Here is a 25170-nt window from a genome sequence, read left to right on the forward strand (position 1 = left end):
TTTATGCCGTCATGTCACAGAAAAAATATGAACATTCTTTTTTTCACCTGCGCGAGGGCATCCATGTCAAGACACTAAAGCCAGCAAAGGCCAACTACGTTCTTATTTATTTTTCTACTTTGACTTTTACCCGCGAGGACACATTGAGCCTCTTTAATTTTCTTGTTATCTCCACCCCCGGGCTGCCAGAGCCAGCCAAAGCGCACGCTTTTTTCTCTTGCTGCCCCGGCCACCGCGCGGCGCACTTCGGTGTAGGTTTATTTCTCTCCAGCTGAGTGGATTTTAGCCTGCAGAGTTTTTGACGCTTTCTGACTAGCACACGAGAAAGAAACAATGGTAGAAGAAACAATGGTCAGTAGAAGGGATATTCAGCAAACGAGACATGTTCATTCAAGCTGCTCAACAACTAGCACTATACCAGATATATATGCGGTATTCAGGATACACACACGTCTATACAGACGGCTCCAGTACAGCAACCTCTTCAACTTCATCATTCATCATACCGCACCTCAACAAACAAGAATCATTTAAGTTATCTCGTGCGACTTCGTCCACAACGGCTGAACTGTTCGCAATCCTATGTGCGGTAAAATTTATGTAGTCAGTTACAGAAGCGCAAAAATGGGTAATTTTCAGCGATTCACAGGCGGCTCTAACATCACTCTGCAACACAAAGGGGAAAACAATCAGCGACAGTATAATATATGAAACACTTAAAAACCTCACAAAGGCAAGCGAAGCGAAACATGCAATAGCATTCCAATGGATCCCAGGGCATTGCAACGTTCCTGGCAACACAGCAGCCGATGAAGCAACACGACAAGTGCACCTGAAAGATCATACGGCTCCGCTCCCAATATCAAAGAATGAATTACGCTGCATTATTAGGACAACGTCTTTCAACATGTCTAGAAACACTTGGTTTGACCAGAATTCTAAGAGCTCTGACTTATATCATATTGATCCATTTATTGAATTCAAATTTTCATTGTCATTAGATAGAACTGTGGAAACGCTTATTCATCGATTAAGGCTAGGCACTGCCTACACAAAGCATTTCTTACACAGAATTGGCCGAGCGGAAACCCCGAATGTGATTGTGGATTTGTAGATGAAGATATAAATCACCTCCTTCTAGATTGCCCACATCACGACACACCAAGATGCCGACCTAAATCAGCGCTAAGTAAATTAGACCACAGACCTTTCAGTTTAAAGAATCTTTTGGGCCTTTGGCCAACAGCGGCCTTGCAGAAGAGCGCTTTAAAAGCACTAAAGACTTTTCTTGAAGACAGCGGCATCATTGGACGTTATTTGTGCTTTCATTGTTCCGCTCATTTCAATGTCACTCTATATATGCATCTGTTTGGGAATTATGTTATATTTTGACTGTTCTCTTGTGACTGTATGTGCTAATATATTTACACGATGTATATACCACCCGCTGACGAGACAATGTGTTATTAGGCGACAGTATCGTTTGTTCTTTTGAGACTTTCGACTACATAAGTGTGGAGTCATTTGCCCTGTATATTGTATGTACCCGCTGACCCGCTGACTAGAAAACGTGTTATTAGGCGACAGTATCGTTTGTACTTTTGAGACTTTCGACTACAAAAGTGTGGAGACATTTGCCGTGTATATTGTATGTACCATGTGTTCCTTACGTCATAGTCTTCCTGTGGAAACGTTGCGTTATAAGTCCTGGTGCTTGTGTGAAAAGATTATTTCATATGTAACCGTGAACACTGAATGATGTTTGACGGAACCACCGAAGAGATAAGGAGTAGCCGGCGCCTTAAATTGCGCGCGAACATCTCCTTATATCATATCAATTAAAAAAAAAACAATGGTCACTCGCCACCATCACTGTGGGAACTCGACGGATTCCAACGCGTTCGCCTGAGGGCATCACCTTCACTTCGATGTTATTGCAACCTCTCCGGAAAGTCTTTTGTCTCGCCAGTAGTATGCGTATGGTTCTGTGTGGACCAAACGTCTCACGGTTTCTTCGATATTCCTTCGCTATAGCCACATTAGGTGCCCAAATTAGCCATTCGATTGGGGCCAACATGCTTTATTTTGCGTTTTTTTCATTTCGGCGCCCCCACCCACAAAAGCAGAAAAGACTGTTGCGGCACAGTGAATTGTCGCATCGTGAAAGTTCGATTTTGTTACTTCTTCTGTTGCGCAAAGTAATAGGCCCCGGGACTCTTCAGTTGCCGGTACTCTTTTGTCAACACCGCCCCTAACGAAATTCCTGGCTGCGCCACTGAGTTCACGAGATGGTTCGTTTGCGGGCCTCGTGGTTTCCGTGCGGCAACGTTCCAAGACAGAAAGGCTTGTGACTGCGAGAATCAGCGATGGAGTGAGGGCATGCAGCATTGCTCTAGTTTTCTCTCTGAATCAAACAGATCTGAGACTGGCGGTGGAATAACATAATCCCCCTTTTGTTCCGTGTCCTTTCAGAATACCTCCCTGCGCCACACGGTGGCGTAACAGCTTTCGTTGAAATCATATTAGTCCGCTACTTTAGTACTTAATCTCATGCCTGTCACAATTCATCGCTGCTGTGTGCGTTATCTTATCTGAACAAAGTATATCTGCTGAATGCGATAAATGAGAATGTCGAGCAAAACTAATGCATGCGGTTTCCTGCCTGTTTAATGTAGAAGCCACAGAGTGCTTACGAAAAACCTGATATCTGTTATTCCTTTGGAAGTACGAAAACGACACAAAAATGTAATTACGCACGAGATAGGCACCGCAACTTGACAGGATAGTTAATAATTTAAAGAGTACAGGCTTTTATTGTGGATGGCATCAAATTTGTAGCCAGTCTATGAGTCGATCTATTCTTAACACGCCCTGCCTATAGCAACGAGTCACATTCCAATCCACAGAAACCATGCGGTCACACACTTGTGAAAGGTTAGTAGAGCGCGTGCACTCAAATGTGACATAGCGGAGAGACGCAAGCACACCAACAATACACCGGTGAAAACATCCTCGGAAGGTAGCGGACCTATATATGTAACCAAAAACTGTTTTTTTTTTGCATTCTAGCTTCGTTTCGGATAAAAAATTGTAACGTCCAGGTTCGTGCAAGAACAATTTCTTTTCGGCTTCGTTCAGGCCCGACATCATGCAAGTCCGCAGCGATCTTTGATTGCCTATAATTTCGCTCGTGCGTAACACATTCAATTACTTCTTGCTGTATAACATTTGGAAAGTGATTTCGCGTAATGTGAAATACATTTCACTACTTTCTGATGCAGGGTGCCTTCTTAAGCGATTTGCGCTTGCTCGTGTCGTCAGAGCGCCCTCGAGGCTTGCGAAACACCTCTGGTTATGCCCTATTTTCAACGCCACCGGTTGCTAAGTGGTTATATGGCTCCTCTGTTGAGCACGGTTTTCTGCCACGGCGACCAAGTTAGGATGCAACGCAAGAAAGCGCGCGTATCTCGCTTTAGGTGAACTTTAAATAACCTCAGACCATACGTCGACAACCTTATCCATAGGTCGATTCAGTCAGACTCGCTGAGACACAGACCGATCCATGAGTCTGAATCTGTGCGATCTCAGATGAGAGCTATTTTGGTGAGCTTGATTCCGAGTGCTCTGAATAGAACACAGACTGAGAAGAATTTTGTACATTCTGAGTCTGAATGAGCACGAGTAGAATTATGGTGAATCAGAGAACGAGGTATCCGTAAGCAAAAAATTGTATTTTTGGGGGGAGCCTGGGTGAGTTCCCTTTAATTTTATGGTCTATGCCAAACGGCCAGCCATCTATTACAGCCTGTTTCATAATCCCAATCTTGCTCTGGGCCGCATACACAGGAATTAGGGACATTACAGTGCAACATCGCCGCTCCACCGCCACGGGGCACACGTTTAATACTATTCGTAATTCCTGCGATGTGATGCAGAGCGCCATTCATGAACTTAGACAAGCTATGCCATAAAAGCTATATGACAGGCGTTACAATCGAACGAACAAACACACGTTCGCGTTTGTCTTGATCACTGCTCACCAGCACAACCCGAAGGAACGCTCGGGTGTACACAAGCAGATTTCTGCAAGAGGATAATTTTGGAAAATATTTTCGGTCATCACAAGACGCGGAGGGGGGGCTTCGTTGGCATGAGCGCAAACGGAGCTTTTTTGGACTCTAAAGCGCAGTGAAAGCCAGCGACATTATTCGTCCAAATTGAATGTATTAGCTAAATTGTACCAGCGACCAAATTCGGGCGCTTTACATATATTTCCAAGCTTCGAAATTCCCATGCGATTTGTAAAGGGTGTTCGGGCGCGGAAAACAGTACCCATCATATTGAATCGGTGGCTGGACGTGTATAGTCTATTTTCTCTGAAAATTTTTGAATGACTGCATCTCTCATTACTTCATCTTTAAATGGTACCTGCTTACAGCTCGCGCCCACTAGGGGCACTGGTTGTTGATATTACGAATTCTTTGAATTGATAAAAGACCTCATAAATCAAGCAACTCCTGGCTTGCGTTGATACACGCTTCGTCTCCGAGTGGTCAAGTGCGTTATACAGAAACTCCGAATGGGCCAGCTTGCGGTTAACGCAGCGTAATGAGTCTAAGCACTGCGTTTGCCTGCGCAGCACACGTTCAGTTCTGGCTACTCTAATTATAGCCAGATCTTGCTGCGCCACCTGTGGGCTTGTCACCTCGTCGGCTATAATATTCTAGAAGGTTTGACTAACTTGCAGGCAACGTTTCTGCCTATCCGTAAGTATATATACCGATGATGGGACCTAGACAACCCAGCTCTACATGAGCGATAACGTTACTTATGTGGAGCCCACTTTGTCGTGGGTATTTCCCCACTCGCTGACTATAGTTGTGCGTGAGAGGGCGTCAAGCGTTTTTTTTTTTCACTGCGTAGATGGCGGTAGAAAATCTATGGAGGTCACTTTTTTGAAGGTAGATTTTCCACACTATAAAGAGAGATAGGGTTGCCGTACGTGCCGGGGGCACCAGACTTGCAATGACTCTTTCTAGATCACAGCGAATCAGAAGTTCCATGTTGTGAGTACTATCAGACCGCGGTCAGTGTCCAGTACTCACGGTAGCTTTAAAAGAACGTTATAGCATTTGCTACTGTCATTCAAAGCGACCTTTTTTTTTCTTTCTTCACGATGTTTGCAGGAGAAAAGTGGTAATTCATGCCTGTAAATAAATGCTGATTCTTCGTCGGGCGAAATCTGTGGCCCATTTACTGTTTTAACCATGTTATTAAAGCATTTCACGCCACTAAAGATGGGATATTACGGTACTATTTTTCTCGACAGAGAAAGAGCCCTTACGGGCTTAAATGGCTTAGTGCAAGGGAAGGTAGGTTGACACGCACTTAGTTTTCCATTGGAAAAGAAGCGATACATGCACGTGGCATTCATTAAAATTCGAGTGAACCTTTTAATTGCGGGTAAACCTCCCAGCACGTAAATGATTTCGGCCAAGCGGCCCCTGATGGACCCTGATACCCTTTTAGGACATGCACACTCAGCCGACCAAAATAGCCACGTCTGCCAGACGCATTCAGAAGTCGACAGTGAAACTTGCTTTTTTTCTCCGTGGCCATACACCGAGCTTCTCGAGTGTCTTTTAGTCAGAATCCATAGCTCCTGTGAATGCATCGCGCTAGTGGCTAAACGAGAGTCGTTTTCCTCGGCTATGCATATATCATCATCATCAGCAGCAGCAGCAGCTTATTTTTATTTCCACTGCAGGGCAAAGGTGTCTCCCTGCGTTCTCCAGTTACCCCAGTCTTGTGCTAGCTTTTTCCAACTTCCGGTTGCAAATTTCCTAATTTCATGACCCCACTTAGTTTTCTGCCGTCCTCGACTGCGCTTACCTTCCATTCTCATCTATTCTGTAACTCTAACGGCGAACCGGTTGTCTATCCTACGCATTACATGGCCTACACAGCTTCATTTTTTTTTCTCTTAATGTCAACTAGAGTATCGCCTATCCCCGTATGCTCTCCTGTTCACACCGCTCTCTTACTGTCTTTTAGCGTTACGGCTAGCATTCTTCGTTCCATCGCTCTTTGCGCGGTCCTTAACTTATTCTCGAGCGTCTTTGTTAAGCTACAAGTTTCTGCCCCATACGTTAGCACATGTATGATGCAATGATTGTACGCTTTTTTTTTCAACGACAGTGGTAAGCTCCCATTCAGGATTGGGTAATACCTGCCGTATGCATTCCAACCGGTTTCTATTTTTCTGTAAAACTTTGTCGTATGATCATGGTCTCCTGTGAGTAATTGAGCTAGATAAACGTACTCCTGTATATACTTCAGAGGCTGACTGAGAATCCTGAATCCTTGTCTCTTTGCCAGGCCATTGAACATAATCTTTCTCTTCTGGATATTAATTTTTAGCCCCACTGTTACACTTTCTTGGCTTAGGTCCTTAATAATGTCCTGTCATTCGTCCCCAGTGTTGCTCAACAGGACAATGTCATGTGCAAACCAAAAGTTGCTGAGATAGTCGCTCTATATCCTCACTCCTAAGCCTTCCCATTCTAATAGCTTGAATACTTCTAAGCACTGGCTCCGGACAGGCCGCCATTGGAATATGAACCTGGCAACATTTAACGCTAGAACGTTATCTAGTGAGGCGAGTCTAGCAGTGCTATTGGAGGAATTAGAGGGCAGTAAATGGGATATAATAGGGCTCAGTGAAGTTAGGAGGCCAAAAGAAGCATATACAGTGCTAAAAAGCGGGCACGTCCTATGCTACCGGGGCTTAGCAGAGAGAAGGGAACTAGGCGTCGGATTCCTGATTAATAAGAATATAGCTGGTAACATACAGGAATTCAATAGCATTAACGAGAGGGTGGCAGGTCTTGTTGTGAAACTTAATAAGAGATACAAAATGAAAATTGTACAGGTCTACGCCCCTACATCCAGTCATGATGACCAGGAAGTCGAACGCTTCTATGAAGACGTGGAATCGGCGATGGGTAGAGTGAAAACTAAATACACTATACTAATGGGTGACTTTAATGCCAAGGTAGGCAAAAAGCAGGCTGGAGACAAGGCAGTGGGGGAATATGGCATAGGCACTAGGAATATCAGGGGGGAGTTATTAGTAGAGTTTGCGGAACAGAATAATATGAGGATAATGAATACCTTCTTCCGCAAGCGGGATAGCCGAAAGTGGACGTGGAGGGGCCCGAACGGCGAGACTAGAAATGAAATAGACTTCATACTCTGCGCTAACCCTGGCATCATACAAGATGTGGACGTGCTCGGCAAGGTGCGCTGCAGTGACCACAGGATGGTAAGAACACGAATTAGCCTAGACCTGAGAAGGGAACGGAAGAAACTGGTACATAAGAAGCCGACCAATGAGTTAGCGGTAATAGGGAAAATAGAGGAATTCTAGATCAAGCTTCAGAACAGGTATTCGGCTTTAACTCAGGAAGAGGACCTTAGTGTTGAAGCAATGAACGACAATCTTGTGGACATCATCAAGGAGTGTGCAATGGAAGTCAGTGGTAACTCCGTTAGGCAGGATACCAGTAAACTATCGCAGGAGACGAAAGATCGCATCAAGAAACGCCAATGTATGAAAGCCTCTAACCCTACAGCTAGAATAGAACTGGCAGAACTTTCGAAGTTAATCAACAAGCGTAAGACAGCTGACATAAGGAAGTATAATATGGATAGAATTGAACATGCTCTCAGGAACGGAGGAAGCCTAAAAACAGTGAAGAAGAAACTAGGAATTGGCAAGAATCAGATGTATGCGTTAAGAGACAAAGCCGGCAATATCATTACTAATATGGATGAGATAGTACAAGTGGCTGAGGAGTTCTATAGAGATTTATACAGTACCAGTGCCACCCACGACAATAATGAAAGAGAAAATAGTCTAGAGGAACTCGAAATCCCGCAGGTAACGCCGGAAGAAGTAAAGAAAGCCTTGGGAGATATGCAAAGGGGGAAGGCAGCTGGGGAGGATCAGGTAACAGCAGATTTACTGAAGGATGGTGGGCAGATTGTTCTAGAGAAACTGGCCACCCTGTATACGCAATGCCTCATAACGTCGAGCGTACCGGAATCTTGGAAAAACGCTAACATAATCCTAATCCATAAGAAAGGGGACGCCAAAGACTTGAAAAATTATAGACCGATCAGCTTACTGTCCGTTGCCTACAAACTATTTACTAAGGTAATCGCAAATAGAATCAGGAACACCTTAGATTTCTGTCAAGCAAAGGACCAGGCAGGATTCCGTAAAGGCTACTCAACAATAGATCATATTCACACTATCAATCAGGTGATAGAGAAATGTGCGGAATACAACCAACCCTTATATATAGCTTTCATTGATTACGAGAAAGCATTTGATTCTGTCGAAACCTCAGCAGTCATGGAGGCATTACGGAATCAGGGTGTAGACGAGCCATATGTAAAAATACTGAAAAATATCTATAGCGGCTCCACAGCCACCATAGTCCTCCATAAAGAAAGCAACAAAATCCCAATAAAGAAAGGCGTCAGGCAGGGAGATACGATCTCTCCAATGCTATTCACAGCGTGTTTACAGGAGGTATTCAGAGACCTGGATTGGGAAGAAATGGGGATAAAAGTTAATGGAGAATACCATAGTAACTTGCGATTCGCTGATGATATTGCCTTGCTTAGGAACTCAGGGGACCAACTGCAATGCATGCTCACTGACCTGGAGAGGCAAAGCAGAAGAGTGGCTCTAAAAATTAATCTGCAGAAAACTAAAGTAATGCTTAACAGTCTCGGAAGAGAACAGCAGTTTACAATAGGCAGCGAGGCACTGGAAGTCGTAAGGGAATACATCTACTTAGGGCACGTAGTGACTGCGGATCCGGATCATGAGACAGAAATAATCAGAAGAATAAGAATGGGCTGGGGTGCGTTTGGCAGGCATTCTCAGATCATGAACAGCAGATTACCATTATCCCTCAAAAGAAAAATGTTTAATAGCTGTGTCTTACCAGTACTCACCTACGGGGCAGAAACCTGGAGGCTTACGAAAAGGGTTCTACTCAAATTGAGGACGACGCAACGAGCTATGGAAAGAAGAATGATAGGTGTAACGTTAAGGGATAAGAAAAGAGCAGATTGGGTGAGGGAACAAACGCGAGTTAATGACATCTTAGTTGAAATCAAGAAAAAGAAATGGGCATGGGCAGGACATGTAATGAGGAGGGAAGATAACCGATGGTCATTAAGGGTTACGGACTGGATTCCAAGGGAAGGGAAGCGTAGCAGGGGACGGCAGAAAGTCAGGTGGGCGGATGAGATTAAGAAATTTGCAGGGACGGCATGGCCACAATTAGTACATGACCGGGGTTGTTGGAGAAATATGGGAGAGGCCTTTGCCCTGCAGTGGGCGTAACCAGGCTGATGATGATGATGATGACTTCTAAGCATGCAGTGAATAGCATTGGAGAGACTGTGTCTCCTTGCCTGACCCCTTTCATTATAGGTATTCTTCTACTTTCTTGTGGAGAACTAATTTAGCTGTGGAATCTTTGTAGATATTTCCCAAGATATTCACGTTTGCGTCCTGTACTCCTTCATTACGCAGTGGCTCTATAGCTGCTGGTATCTCTGCTGAATCAAATGCATTTTCATAATATATGAAAGCCCTACCTATAGAGATGTTGATTGTACTCCGCAGAATTCTCAATGACCTGATGGGTGACCTGGAAGTTATCAACCATATATATATGCGAGTCTTTGCACATCCGGCAGAGTAGGAGCGCCCTAGCCAAGATGTCATTTGATGCTTTCGCATCAAATGACCCACACAGCGATAAATCCGGCGTCTCTCGTCGGGACTAGGGAGAAACGGCCCCTAAATTCCCATTGATTGCGACGCCACGTCATGAGCTCGCCTCGACGAAGCAGAGCGGGCGAAAGGGCACACCTGCTGCAACGATAGCGCACCTGGCGTGGCGTGAGGGGAGAGGACCTCGCCTCGACGCCACGTCGCTTTCGCTCTCGCTCTCGGAAGCCTCTGTTGTCCGCGCGTTCCTTGTGTGCGCAAGGTCTCGCCTGCGTTCTAACAGCACTTTAGTAAGGCCAAATACAAACGTTCCAATCCAACGCCTGCTAAATAGCAGGCCTGTGTACTCTGCTTTATGACGTCCTGCCACTTGGACCGTATTTGCCACTGGCAAGCACGCATGACAAAGGCGGTGAAGTCAAAATCACCGCGGCTGACTCGCGAGCATCCTTATTAGATTTTCTGTCACTCGCGCAAGGTAGCATGACGTCACGGATCGAAGTGAGCCGGCCTTGTGCCATCTGAGAAACCGGCTTTGTGCTATGAGTAATCACCTGTGTACTTAGGTTTAGGTGTAAGTTAAAGAACCCCAGGTGGTGCGAATTTCCGAGGTCCCCCACTACGGCGCGCCTCACAATCACATCTTGGTTTTGGCACGTAAAACCCTGTAATTAAATTTTTACAAATGCGAGTTCAGCATTTCATCGCTAAGAATATTTGGGCCCTTTGGTATGTACTTCTATACACTGGTATTAGTATACTCGTGAATATATATGAACCTGAGAAGATTACCAAGCCCACGATTAAGTTGAAATGCTTCGACAGCCTCAAGTTTCCTGGGGAACTGATATTGGGACTGCCCTTCCCCCACAGTGCACCATGATCGGTTATAATCAATGCTTATGCCGTCCTCTGCAAGGTCTTTTACTTTTTTTCTGGCGAACAACAGCTTTTTTTCTTTTTAGTTACCGCCAGCAGCAGCTAGGACGAGCGCAAGGAAAACGCAGAAAGAGGGAAAGATAGACACAAAAGATATTGGGCTACCCGCGCTGGTGCTTTCAGCCTTCGATATCACCTCCTATTGAACGCATTCGTCCTTCCCCCTAATTTGTTGAATTTCTTGGTAAGAAGAAAAGGCAGTGTTTCACGCGCGCCTTCGATATTAGACCAGATATCACGCGGGATCCCTCAGTCCAACTAACGGCGGCCGTGTGGGGGCAAAGATTACAAGGACCGTAATAACATCTCCTCGGAGAAGCCGAAGCGCGCGCAAAGCAGGGTTCCCGCAGGTCGGCGTGCTCCAGCCGGGACCCGGCCATTACGTTCGGGCGGTATTCATAAAGCAGCTCGTCCGAAAGGGACGTGCACATACAAAAGAGATCGCAGCCAGAGACTTGGGGTCAAAACCAAGTGCTATAGGGACTAAAATAAGAGAAAGACGAGACGTGGGGACAAAAATATCCCGGCGGAATGAGCTCATCACGGGAGCAAGGCCTGTCCGCTGACGTATGGCAGCAAAGTGCGCCCGCCCGACATGGTGACCCGCAGCCACACGCAGCCTCTGGAGCGGAGAGAACGCAAATAAAAAAAAAGAAACAAAAAAGAAAGCGTGACGGTAAAAAGGAAACGGGGATCCCGCACGCTGGGAAAGCGAGTTATCGATGGTGCATAGAAGAAGCATTGGACCTATAATGCATGCGTTTGCGTTCCGTGGCTGTGCACCGATATAGGGTCGATTGCTGCCCATCGAATCTCTTTGTAATTGACATCCTCTTTCAGTCTCTCTTATATATATATATATATATATATATATATATATATATATATATATATATATATATATATATATATATATATATATATATATATATATATGTTCGTTTGTACACGGAGAGTTTGGGAGCGCTGCAATCATGGCACGCAAGCGGTTATGTCACCTGGTATTGTTTGTGTTTCGCGGGCTTCCGCAGTAAGGCGAAAAACACTGATACTTAATAGATATAAAGTTGGAAACTGTTTAATCGGACATTTTGCAATGCGATCTACAGCTTTCTAATGGGATTTTTTTTCCTAATTTCGTTGCTTCAGAGGTTGCTTAATTATTCTTGACCAATCATCTAATGAAGCGAAATACGAAATGCAGCGTCACACACTGAGCAACATGTATTTGGTCTAGTCGTCTTAGAGTGCATTGGCATATTTTTAAACTCTGGCTTAAGTTACCTGAAATACAATGGGTATATATATATATATATAAATATATATATATATATATATATATATATATATATATATATATATATATATATATATATATATATATATATATATATATATATATATATATATATATATATATATATATATATATATATTGTTGCGAGCACGGGGAAAAGGGGTTTATTTAGGCGTGCGAGAACAGGAACGGCAGGCTACGAAGAACAGGAATGGCCGCTGCACAGTCTTCGTTCTCCTCTTCCCCTCTCTTCTTGATCCCCGCGTCCCTTTGACGCGCTTGTACGTAACATACCTCCCCTCGCAGACAAAGCCCCCTGGGCGAGTCAACTAGCTTGCCGTGGCGTGCATGATTTCAACCGTGCGACATGCGCGACTTGTGTCCTAGCAGAACGTCTACCAGTGTTCGTGAGGCGCGCGAGAGTATAGTTCACTTCGCTGACTTTGTCGATGACAACATACGGTCCATCGTAGTTTGCCAGCAGCTTTTGACACAAACCGCGCTTCCTTGTGGGTGTCCAAAGCCAAACGAGATCACCAGGGTTATATGTAACTGGCCGATGTCGTGCGTCGTAGCGGGCTTTGGAGTTTTCTTGTGAGGCCAAAGTCCGAAGACGCGCAAGTCTCCGAGCCTCTTCAGCGAGGCACAGCGTATCGGCGACCGTAGGATTGTCGTGGTGGTAAAAAGGGAGGACAGTGTCGAGCGTATACCGGGGTGGCCGAGCATATAGAAGGAAGAAGGGGCTGTAGCCGGTTGTTTCGTGCTTGGCTGTGTTGTATGCGTAAGTAATAAACGGTAGAACTTCATCCCAATTCTTGTGATCGGACGCAACATACATGGAAAGCATATTTGTGATAGTTCGATTAGTGCGCTCAGTGAGGCCGTTCGTTTGCGGATGATATGGCGTCGAGTGCCTGAGGTGCGAGTTACACAAACGCAGAAGCTCTTCCACTATATCTGCCGTGAATTGACGTCCCCGGTCGCTTATAATAACACCAGGCGGTCCATGTCGCAGAACAATAGCGTGAAGTAAGAAGAGCGATACTTCGGTGGCGGTGGCTGATGGTATAGCCGCCGTCTCGCAGTAGCGCGTGAAATAGTCGGCGCAGACAATTATCCAGCGGTTCCCCTTAGATGACTTTGGAAAAGGTCCTAACAGATCAATTCCAACTTGCCGAAAGGGTGAGCTGGGAGGCGGCACAGGTTGAAGGAGACCAGATGGGGCAGTGGTTGGGCGTTTCCGACGTTGGCACTGTATGCAGCTGGCGACATACAACTCAACCGAATGTCGCATCCGGGGTCAGTAAAAGCGTTCTTGAATGCGATAAAGGGTGCGCACAGTGCCTAAGTGACCGGAGGTAGGGTCATCGTGCATAGCCTGAAGGATTGCTGGCCGGAGACACTCCGGCACCACTAGAAGGAAGCGTGCACCCGTGCTTGAGTAGTTCCTTTTGTACAGGAGCCCGTCACGTACACAGTAGCTGCTTGTTGCACTTGAATGGGCAGAAGTGAAGAGTGGCTCCAATTTGGTGTCTGTCCGTTGTTCTGCTTTGAACGCATCGATTTCTGGAAAAGCGGATGTCACAGAAGCGACGAGATGATCAAAATCGTCTGCGTCGCAGTCCGTCGTAGTAAGCGGCATACGGGAAAGGCAGTCTGCGTCAGCATGTTTTCGGCCACTCTTGTAGGCAACGGTGAAGTTATATTCCTGCAACCTCAAAGCCCAGCGCGCAAGGCGACCACAAGGGTCGCGAAGGTTCACGAGCCAGCACAGGGAATGGTGGTCTGTGACGACTTGGAATGGGCGTCCGTACAAGTACGAGCGAAATCGCTGAACCGCAAAGATTACAGCGAGGCATTCTTGCTCTGTCACCGTGTAATTCCGTTCAGGTTTGCTTAATGAGCGGCTTGCATAAGCAATCACGTGCTGACGGTCATCATAGCGTTGGACCAATACGGCACCCAGACCAACGCCACTAGCATCTGTGTGGATTTCTGTCGGCGCAGTAGGATTGAAGTGGCGAAGGATAGGTCGAGAGGTTAACAGGAACTTCAGCTGACGAAATGCAGAATCGCACTCGGGTGTCCACTCAAACCGTGCGTCTTTATGTAGCAGGTTTGTCAGAGGATAAGCGACGTCAGCAAAACCAGGAATAAATCGGCGAAAGTAAGAACAAAGACCCAGAAAACTACGAAGTTGCTTCACTGACTGCGGTGCACTGAATGCTTCGACAGCTGCCGTCTTGAGGGGATCAGGCCGGATACCGTCTTTGTCAACAAGATGACCCAGCACAAGGGTTTGACGGTCACCAAATTTACATTTCTTGGAGTTCAGAACCAGGCCGGCGTTTTTGATGCAGTCGAGGACAATATTCAGGCGCGTATTGTGCTCATTGAATGTGCGCCCGAATATAACAACGTCGTCAAGATAGCACATACAGATGTTCCATTTTAACCCACGCAGAATGGTGTCCATGAACCTTTCAAAGGTTGCTGGAGCGTTGCACAACCCAAATGGCATCACATTGAATTCGAATAATCCATCCGGGGTTATGAAGGCTGTTTTCTCTCTGTCTGTCGGGTGTACCGGGATTTGCCAATATCCTGAGCGCAGGTCCACTGAAGAAAAATAAGAGGCCGAATGAAGGCAATCAATTGCATCATCAATCCGGGGCAGCGGGTAGACATCCTTCTTAGTCACGGCGTTTAATCTTCGATAATCGACGCAAAATCTCCAGTTACCGTCTTTCTTTCTGACGAGTATGACCGGAGCTGCCCAAGGACTCGAGGACTCTTGTATTATCCCATTTTTCATCATGTCACTCACTTGTTCCCCGATTATCTTGCGCTCGTTAGGCGACACGCGATAGGGCTTTTGCCTGATCGGGCGCGCAGATCCCGTATCTATGGTATGGCGCGTTCGTGACTCGGGAATCGAGAACGCTTTGTCCGGCTGCGCAAAGTCAAACACTGACAGATGCTTAGAAAGCGTATCCACCAAGGTATGGCGCTCCCTTGTGCTGAGCGACTTGTTTATCATAGACAGAAGCCTTTTGTCTGAGACTTGGCGAAGGTCAGCAGGTTCACACGGCGAGTCTGTTAGTACGGCTACGGACGAAGACGTGTATTCTGTAAAGTAGGCGAGTTTCAAGCCGTCTGGAAGCAGGACGGGTTCTGCCGAGCAGTTGGCCGTCCACAAGCCTGCACGCCCGTTGCCGATGGATACCACACAATGAGGGACAAAAACGTTCTTCTTCACACAATTTAGATGCATTGGCTCTACGGAGGCATCGAAACTGTCTCGAACTTCACCGCGACATACAACCGGCACGCACACCGAGCTGGACGCAGGCACAACAGTATCTGCACACACACAAAGTTCACCTTGACTGCAAGTCTCCTCTAAGAGCCCGGACGAAACATGACCATCGACGCAAACTTCCCCCGTGCGACAATCAACGGTCGCACCGCACTGCCGCAAAAAGTCGATGCCCAAAATCACTTCGTGCGTCGATCGGGGAATAACTACAAACTCCGTCGCGAAAACTCCACCAGCTAGGGACACTTCAGCAGTGCACACACAAACAGGGCGCAACGACTCGCCGCTCACTCCACAAAACGTTGCAGCCTGGTCCCACGGAAATACAACCTTGCGCCCCAACCGACCTTTAAAACCGAGACTCATTACGGATACAGTTGCCCCGGTATCCACTAAAGCCATTGTAGCAACACCATCAACTAGTACATGCACTTTGTTCTTAATCATAGCAACTGCAGGGGGCATTTCTGTCGATAGCACGTGTCGAGCGACCTCACCCCCATCGGCCGCGCTAGCTAGTTTTCCGGTTGTGAAGGCGAGGCGGAGCGGCGCACTGGCGATGGAGATTGACGTAAACGCGGTGCACGAGAAGTTGGCGGTGGCGTCAAACTCCTGTCAGATGCCGGCGAGCGGCTCCGGAAGCTTCTCTGCCAGTTGTCGTTGACAGGAGGGACGCCAGCTGACCAAGGGGTGGTGCATGACTGTTGAGTTGTCCTCGTAGGAGGTGTGGTCCTTGTTGAAGGCCCCGATCGACGATTCCACGTTGTTGGGCGACGATTGCAAAATCTCGCTATGTGGCCCACGACACCGCATTGGAAACACACCGGCAGATGCCGGAAATTTCGATGTTCCTGCACGTAGTCACGCATGTTGCTGTCGACTGCATAGCCAGCAGGTGGGTCCCATTCATCGTGGCTAGGCATCTGCCGCCCGGAGGCGTGCGTGCGGCGAGGGCGTTGGTCGTAGTCAGGATCTTGATAGCTTAGGGTCCCTCTCGTTTGTGGGGTAGACCTATACTCGACGGTCGCTGAGTGAACCGTGGGTTGCCATGTGGTCGAAACGGCCGTGTTTCGCATCTCGTGTGGTAAGTACGCACCAGCGATGCCGGGTGTGCAACGGTACATCTCTTCCCGATGGAGCAACTCTTCGCGAACAATCTGCCGTATTGTTGATGGAAGGTCAACACACGAACTCGGGTCTACACTTGCCACCGTTGTGACATTAGCCAGGCGACCAAACTTCGGTATTATCCGTCGCATCTTCAGCGTCTCAAAGGTCCTGCAGTGGCGAATGACGTCAGACACGGAATCCAAGCTTTCTTTGCCGATCAAAAAATTGTAGACGTCTTCGGCTATCCCTTTCAACAAATGTCCAACTTTGTCCTCTTCAGACATTTGAGAGTTCACTATTTTGCACAGTTTCAGCACTTCTTCGATATACGTCGTACAGGTCTCGCCGGGAATCTGAGCTCTTTGCGAAAGCGTCTGTTCGGTGCGTTTCTTTTTTGCGCTGGAGTCTCCAAAACACGCTCTGAGCTCCTCTACGAAAAGCTCCCATGAAGTGAGCGTGTCTTCGTGATTCTCATACCAGACGAGTGCTGTGTCGGTAAGAGAAAACACAACATTTGACAACTGTGCGGTCGAGTTCCAACCGTTAGATCGGCTCACCCTTCGGTAGTTTGTGAGCCACTCGTCGACATCTTCTCCGGCTTTTCCTCCGAAAGTGAGTGGCACCCGGTAGTATTGCCACGGAACGCCAGGTGCTGGCCTTGCAGCCGCGTCAGAACCTTCGGGAATCTGGCAGGCGTATTCAGTCATGTCAGGCGATGGTGGCGGAAGTCCGGCAAGTCGACGGCTTCGGCGAAGTTGTAGCAGCGTAGTCTCCGTGGTTACGAGGTGTACCCCGCACCGTCCACCAATTTGTTGCGAGCACGGGGAAAAGGGGTTTATTTAGGCGTGCGAGAACAGGAACGGCAGGCTACGAAGAACAGGAATGGCCGCTGCACAGTCTTCGTTCTCCTCTTCCCCTCTCTTCTTGATCCCCGCGTCCCTTTGACGCGCTTGTACGTAACAATATATATATATATATATATATATATAAAACATATTTCTCTATTGCGTTCAGCAATGCTAAAGTTTCGGGTACCAATCACATGTCCAATCTAATCTTATATTCTCTCTTATGGTTTCACAATATCTTCTCATGCAGCCACCTCGTGGTGCCATATACATGCGAATGTAGTACTTTTGCAGAATTCCTGATTCTAGGAGTCTCGAACCTTAGGGTATTTCTTTATTAATGCTAATGCTTTTTAATCCTTTCGTACTGCGCAATAACGTGGCGATAAGCTATGGTTCCTGGTCTTGACGCAACAAAAGCCACGCAACACCCTCCTCAACATATAACTAGCCTCACTACGCTCCATATAGTGGTTAGAACTGTGAGATTGCGGAAAAAGAAGAACGACAACAAACTCCATTACGTCCAGGTACCTAAACAGACGACTGAAAGTTCGTCTTGTGACTTAACCAGGATAACCACTGTTACGAATTAAAAGCGGGTCTGGAATTGTTGCTCTAGTCATTGTGAAATTCTCTAACAGTCGTTCTTCGAGTCTCCTTTTTTTTCTTCCTTCTCTTTCTTTTTTTTTTTGAAGTAGGGGGCGCACATTCACCCGTTGATATGGACACATATGAAGTATTTATTTTATTCCTTCAGATTTTCCTGGGATGATGACTGCAGCAGCTGAGCTGTTGAGTTTTACGGAACCATCTGCGTAGACGTGTTGCCGGAATCTGTGTACGTTGTGAATGTGTTCCAAAGTTTACTGTTTCAAAGCTTGCAACGACGCTCCAGCTTTCTTTCTGATTCCTGGAATTGTCAATTGCACTTGCGGCCGGTGCAGACACCACAATGGATTTGATAATCGTGTAGCAGGCGTAAAGCCTGGTGGCAAGTAGGACCGATGTCTTACAATACTTTTGGCAAAGGTTGAATGTGGACTTTTTGCTGGCCAGCAAGCAAGATGATGTGAGGGAATTTCACTAAGGTGTCGGATATGGGCTCTCAGGATATCTGTATCTATATAGACTGTCAAAGGAGTGTCTCCGGCAATGGCCACTGTCGCAATCGATGACGTATTTTTGGGGAGACCGAGACAAGTTCTGAGTGCTTGTGCTTGCACACTCTGAAGTTTGCGGATATTTGTAGCGCAAGTATTTCCTAGTACAGGTAAGCTGTACCGCAGGAAGCCCAAAAACAGTGCTTTATATTGATGCAACATTGATGGTACTGTTGCGCCCCAGGACTTCCCGCCGAGAAATGCAAGAAAGTCCGCGACGGTGGCCAAACGCTTTGTCATGTACGAGACGTGAGGGCTCCAAGACAAGTTCTTTATCAGTGATGACACCGAGAAAGTGGTGCGTTCGTCTGTATCGTACAGCTTGGTCATTAATTCGCAAAGCGTATGGGGCGATCGCTTTGCGAGTAAAGGCAACGAGTGCATATTTCTCAGGGGAAAGCTCCAGGCCTTGCCTTCTTAGGTATTGTTGACACGGCTGTTCAAGCCTTCTGAAGTCGTGCGCGGACTTGTAGACGTGTCACTCCTGAAGCCCATATGGAAATATTGTCTGCAAATATGGAGAGCTGAACGGTTTGCGGTAACGGATCTGCGAGACCAACGAGCACCACGTTGAACAGAGTCGGGCCGAGTACTTCGCCTTGCGGTACCCTATGACTGGTATAGCTAGATGCCGTTGGTCCATCTTCAGTCAAAATAAACAAAGATCTTCGATTCAAATAGCTGCGTATCCAGCGAAAGGCGTGTCCACCAATACCTACAGCTTCTAAGGCGTCCAGAATCGCATGATGAGGAACATTGTCGCACGCACCTTTAATATTAAGGAATAAGGCCGCAGTGATTCGCTTCATATGTTTCTGGTGCTGTACATGTGTTACGAGGTCAATAACGCTATCTATTGACGAGCGTCTGCGTCCAAAGCCAGCCAGTACCTCTGAATAGGCGTTGTAAAATTCCAAGTACCATTCTAACCGTGTAAGGATCATTCTCTCCATTACCTTGCCGACACAGCTGGCCAGTGCTAATGGACGGTAAGATGACAATTCCAATGAAGACTTGCCAGGCTTGGGGAGTGGAACAAGGCGACTGGATTTCCACGTGGTAGGGACCAGGCCGTCACGTCATGATGCGTTTTATAGGCCAAGAAGTGTGTCTCTGGCCTCTTCACCAAGGTTTGCAAGCGCAGAGTATGTGATGTCATCGGGTCCTGGTGACGAAGTTCGTCTGCTCCCAGCAAGTGTGGCCTCCAGTTCTTCGATGGAGAAATGAGCGTCCATACGAGGATTTCGGGAGCAAGAGGGGACAATAACAGAAATAGGTGCACAAGGTAAATCGGTGAATGCCGGACCCGCGATCCTTGCACACTAATCTTCAGCTACGTCGACTTCTCGGCGTCCTTGATGGAGGACTACAGATTTAAATGGCAGGCGCTGTTGAGGAGCTGTTCGAAGTCGACGGACTGTTCTGCAGACAACTGACAGAGGTTTGCGCGGATCGAGAGACTCACAAAAGAATTCCCAGCGTTGATTTTGCAGCACAGCAAGACGACGTTGAATTTTCTTCTGAATACGTCTGGCCTGTCTAATGTCGTAAACCGATTTAGTCCGTCTGTACCGTCGCTCCACTCGCCTGCGGATTGCACGGAGGCTTTGTATCTCCACACCAAATTCTGTGTATTTATTCACTATAGCGTTCTTGGTGCGCACTTTCACCTCTGCGACTCATTTAGCAGCATCTGTGAACATTAGTATTTAGCGCTAGGTGACGTTTTTTTTAATCATATGGAAATACTCGGTCATTGTACACTGCTGAATCATTTTCACTGGAAAGTGATGAAGAGGATGGCGTGTAAAGGGAGGGTTAAGATTATTAAATCAAGTCAAGTAACAGGGGCCCGACAGCGCTAAACTGTTCGGAAGAAGAAGATACGAAATGTGGAGTTTCGCAAATGAGCCTGAAAACACATGCCTACACAGATGCGAACCGAAAGAATGGTAATTGAAAGAAAAAAAATGGAATATCTGAATGTAGTTGTGGTGAAAACCTTTATCAAAATAATCATAAGAACTTTCTGCCAACAGTAAGGTATCCATCAGGGCGGCGGAGCAATAAAGGAGTAGCTCAGTTCAGATATTATCGACTATTTTTGAGTAGTATAGAAATCGAATAATTACTGGACCATGAGGCGCCGTCTTTTGGAGCGACCAGGTGGAATGCTCCTAGTGTTCATATCTTGAGGCCGCAGCCTAGGGGGCCGGTTGGCTATCACCCTTCTCCGGTGCCTCCCAGGGAGAGGGAAACTACAAATGAAGCTCCATGAGAACGGTAAGAGCGCACATGCAACGGTGCCACGTGCAGTGCAGCTTCAGCCTAACGCATGGCGCGTACGTTAGTGCCGCCCCTACACTTTTAGTACATGTCGAGTAGCCAAAGTTATAGGCTGTGCACTATAGTCAAAGGTAACTACTTCTTCTGCAGTACTTAAGGAATTTCTTGTACTTAGCGTGCGTTTTTTATTCATATGTCTCCTTTGAGCTCAGTGTGTGACAATGAAACATGGGAAGCAGCAGGGGAGCGAGATTGCTGGGTCCCTAAATACCAGAAAATAAACATTTGTGAATTATGCGGCACTTCCCCTATATTTTCAACTTTGAGTGGGAGCTTGATTTGCTCTAAAAACGGTTCAATTTTATTCTATGAGCGCGCAGGATTGCTCATTGTATTTCCTCCTTTTTCTCCTCAATAAAATTGTAAGTTAGACGGTGCCTGCCCTTGTGCCTAGCTCTTCATATTCACAGCCCGATGTTAGCACTGCCTGTGTTCACAACCTGATAAGCTGCTTGATGCGGCTACATATGTAGTGTTAGATAAGGATCATTAATTAGCATTGGTCAAGTTCTCCGAACGCAACCACTCGCCATCGCATTTTATGGTCAAAAATAACATACAACGCGAAAGACAAGGACAGCGATAGACGAGCGCTGACTTCCAACAATATTTTATTGCGTTGCCACATCGTGTGTATATATACAAGTAGAGGCATGTGCAGAAAATGTACGACAGTCACATGGGGTGTTCTAACAGCAAGTCATTGAACTAAGAACATGGCCACCTGAAAAAATAAAAAAAATTAAGCGCATTTAATTATGGTGCGGCAGGTGCGCGTCGACCATGCTACCGGACCCGTCAGACAAGTTGGCTATTCGGCCCTCGAGTAACGCGCCTGGAGCTTTTGTCTCCTCCACTACACCCCCCCCCCCCCCCCCCGAAAGTGCAACTGGAGGCCGGCACGGTTCGAGGTAGTTGATCCTACTCCCGAGCTGCTTTGCAGCACTGGAAGGTCGTTCAAGTACGACCAGTCCCCTCCTGCTGCGCGCCTACCAGGCGAGGAGACAGCACCGGGCGGAGGCAGCTACCGGAGAATAGAGCCCATGGAGTGTCCCCAATGGCCGAACATGGCGCCACTTGCACGGGCCCTAGGATTGGATGAACATGACGACACATGCGCGTTCTCGCCGATTGGATGAAAAGGACGACATCATCACGGGCTTGATGATTGGCTGAAGATGACGTGACCCCGACGGACTGAAGGGGTTATAAGCCACAGAATCATCGGAAAGAGAGAGAGACGTTCTTCTTGCCACGGGCCGCAGCGTAAGATTTGCTGAGGGTCATCGATGACATTTTCTGTTACTTTACGTGTTTCTAGACCTGTACATAAAGTAGATAAACCTTAATTTCTCTAAGTCCTCCTCAACTTCGGCTAACTGTCGCAGTTAACGGCTAGATCCAATGGTATGCCCCTCCAGTGCGTGAGCAGCAAGCGGATAGCCAGAATAAGGCTACTGCGTGGGCAATAGCGAGTGTTGCACGACAGCCCGGCCTAAAAGTTTGAGCCGTGCTAGAACGGGAAAGTGCCTGATCAGCTGGTAGAGAAGAAGCGATGGTCAAGAGACGCTCTGGGCCATGGACACTCGGCCAACGACACCATTTCGAATCAAAGCATATACGACAACAGAACAGAAAGCGGTCTCCTTTGCAAGGCATGAAGCGGCGTATTTTCTTGACCCTTGGAGAGACTCTGTAATACATATATATATTTTTTTATTATCCCTACACCATTCCCCACACACTCACGGGCATTCCACTACAGCCGCTACCACCCGAACCGACGTGTTCTGAATAGCACCAGGACTGACAGATTCGTAGTTGGGAACCGTTTAAAAGAGTAAGAAGCGCCTACAGCACTGGCGCCGTGACCGACATATGAAAGAGAGAGAGAGAGAGAGACAAAGAGGAGGAAAGACAGGGAGGTTAGCCAGTGTAAGTACTGGCTGGCTACCCTGTGCTGGGGAAAGGGGTAAAGGGAATAAAAGGAGAAAGAAGAAGAAGAGGAGAAAAAAAATTAAGGAAATTCACGCAGTACCGCGATACTACGCGATACAACACTCAAAGGCGATCGCACAATTCGCAAGTCCTTAGATACTTCAGCAAAGCCTTTAAGGCCTTGAGTGCCGAAGCCCGTCTGGACCAGTGTCCTAGAGCCTTCTCCTCTGTAAAGGGGCGATTGTCAAGTTTTTCGAGCGCGGTTACGAGCACTGTTCTTGGCACTTTGTAGCTGGGACAGTCACAAAGGAGGTGCTGAATCGTCTCCTCGCAGTCGCAGGTGCCGCAAGTAGGGCTGTCGGCCATTCCGATGCGGAATGAATAGGAGTTCGTGAAAGCGACGCCGAGCCACAGGCGGCACAGAAGTGTTGCTTCCGCTCGTGGTAACCCTGGTGGTAGCCGGAGTTGCAGGCATGGATCCAATCTGTGGAGACGTTCGTTCGTGAACTCACTGGTGTTCCACAGATTCTGCGTAAGCTCGCGGGCGAGGGAGCGAAGACTTGTGGCTGCGTCTGTTCGTGACAGTGGTAGTGGTACAACGCGGGCACCGTCGTGGGCCGATCGGGCGGCATCATCCGCATGATGATTGCCCGCAATTCCGCAATGACCCGGTATCCACTGGTAGATGACGTTGTGCCCTTTGTTGATTGCTTGATGGTGGAGTAGTCGGATGTCTGCCGCTAGTTGCATATTTGGTCCGTGGTTGAAAGGGGACATCAGACACTGGAGAGCTGCCTTCGAGTCACATAAGAGGGACCATGACTGTGACGATTTGTGACAAATAAACTCTAAAGCAGCACGGATAGCTGCGAGTTCTGCAGCCGTCGATGATGTTACGTGAGACGTCTTGAACTTGAGGGTGACAGACTCTGCGGGAATAACCACTGCTCCAGCTGAGCTATTAGAGCAGACAGAACCATCCGTGTAGACGTGGATGCGTTCTTTGTGTTTGTCATGAAGGAATGAAAGCACGGTTTGTTTGAGGGCAAACGATGACATCTCCGTTTTCTTTTTGATACCGGGAATATCAAGCAGAGCCTGGAGTGGATGAAGGCACCACAGCGGTAGAGATGGTCGTGCTGCAGGCGTGAAGTTTGATGGTAAAGTTCCGTGGTTGGCGGCAATAATCCTGCTAAACGCTGAACGAGGTCGAGTGGCAGGAAGGGAGGCGAGATGATGCGATGGAAGTCGCGCGAAGTGTCTGATATGCATCCTTAAAGCATCGACTTGAAGATACGTATCGATGGGGTGGTCGTGCGCGATGGCTATTGTTGCTGCCGTGGATGCACATCTGGGAAGTCCAAGGCAAATTCGCAAAGCTTGAGCTTGTACAGACTGGAGGGCACGGAGGTTGGTCTTACTGGTCCCACCCAGTACAGGTAAGCTATAGCGCAGGAAACCGAGGAACAGTGCATTATAGAGTTGGAGCATCGCACTCACAGACGCACCCCACGACTTTCCTGCAAGAAATCTGAGCACGTGAGTCATCATGAGTAATTTCCTTTTTAGGTACGAGACATGAGGACTCCAGGAGAGGTCTCGATCTATTATCACTCCTAGAAAGCGGTGCGTCTTCTCGTAGGCAATCGGATGTCCATTAATTTTGACAACGTACGGTTTCATTGCTTTGCGCGTGAAAGCGACCATAGAGCACTTCTCGGAGGACACCTCCAGACCTCGCGCTCGAAGATAGCCTGATGTTAGTGTGGCCGCTTTTTGAAGTCTGGCGCGCACCTGGGGACGCGTCGCTCCTGATGACCAAATGCATATATCGTCTGCATAGATCGACGCATGGACGGACTGCGGAAGGATGTGAACCAGGTCGATGAGCACGAGGTTAAATAGAGTGGGGCTCAAGACTCCACCTTGTGGTACGCCACGGCAGGTGTTGTGTTGTGATGACGCACCATCCTCTGTTAGCACAAAGAAAGACCTGTCCTTCAAGAAGCTGAGTATCCACCGAAAAACAAGGCCGCCTAGGCCGACATTGCCCAGAGCGTCTAGGATGGCTCGATGGGTTACGTTATCATAAGCGCCTTTAACATCCAGGAACATTGCCGCTGACAGCCTCCTTAGGCTTTTGCCTGTGCTGTACATGATACATGTACATGCATGTGCTGTACATGTGCTGCACATAATAAGAAAGCTCGTATTAGAAATATTGAATGGACAACGTCATCTGTTTTCTTTCTTTTTCTTCTTCCTTTTTTTTTCACTGTCAAATCTTTCATCCAATCCGGTTGTGGGATCACCAATTTGAAAGGGCTGCACCATAACGGTCACGGTAGAAGTGCACCGAACGCACTTCAATGCAAAACTTCTTTTTTTTTTCT

At 47.3% G+C, this 25170-nt stretch overlaps 1 protein-coding gene across 4 annotated transcripts in view; it reads left to right on the plus strand.

Annotated features, from left to right (window-relative positions):
* Nucleotides 1–25170, plus strand: part of LOC135904809 (G-protein coupled receptor dmsr-1-like) — a 1021428-nt gene that overhangs the window by 725514 nt on the left and 270744 nt on the right. The gene's annotated exons all lie outside the window — the stretch shown is intronic.

This window comes from Dermacentor albipictus, chromosome 1, assembly GCF_038994185.2.
Source record: "Dermacentor albipictus isolate Rhodes 1998 colony chromosome 1, USDA_Dalb.pri_finalv2, whole genome shotgun sequence".
NCBI lineage: Eukaryota > Metazoa > Arthropoda > Arachnida > Ixodida > Ixodidae > Dermacentor > Dermacentor albipictus.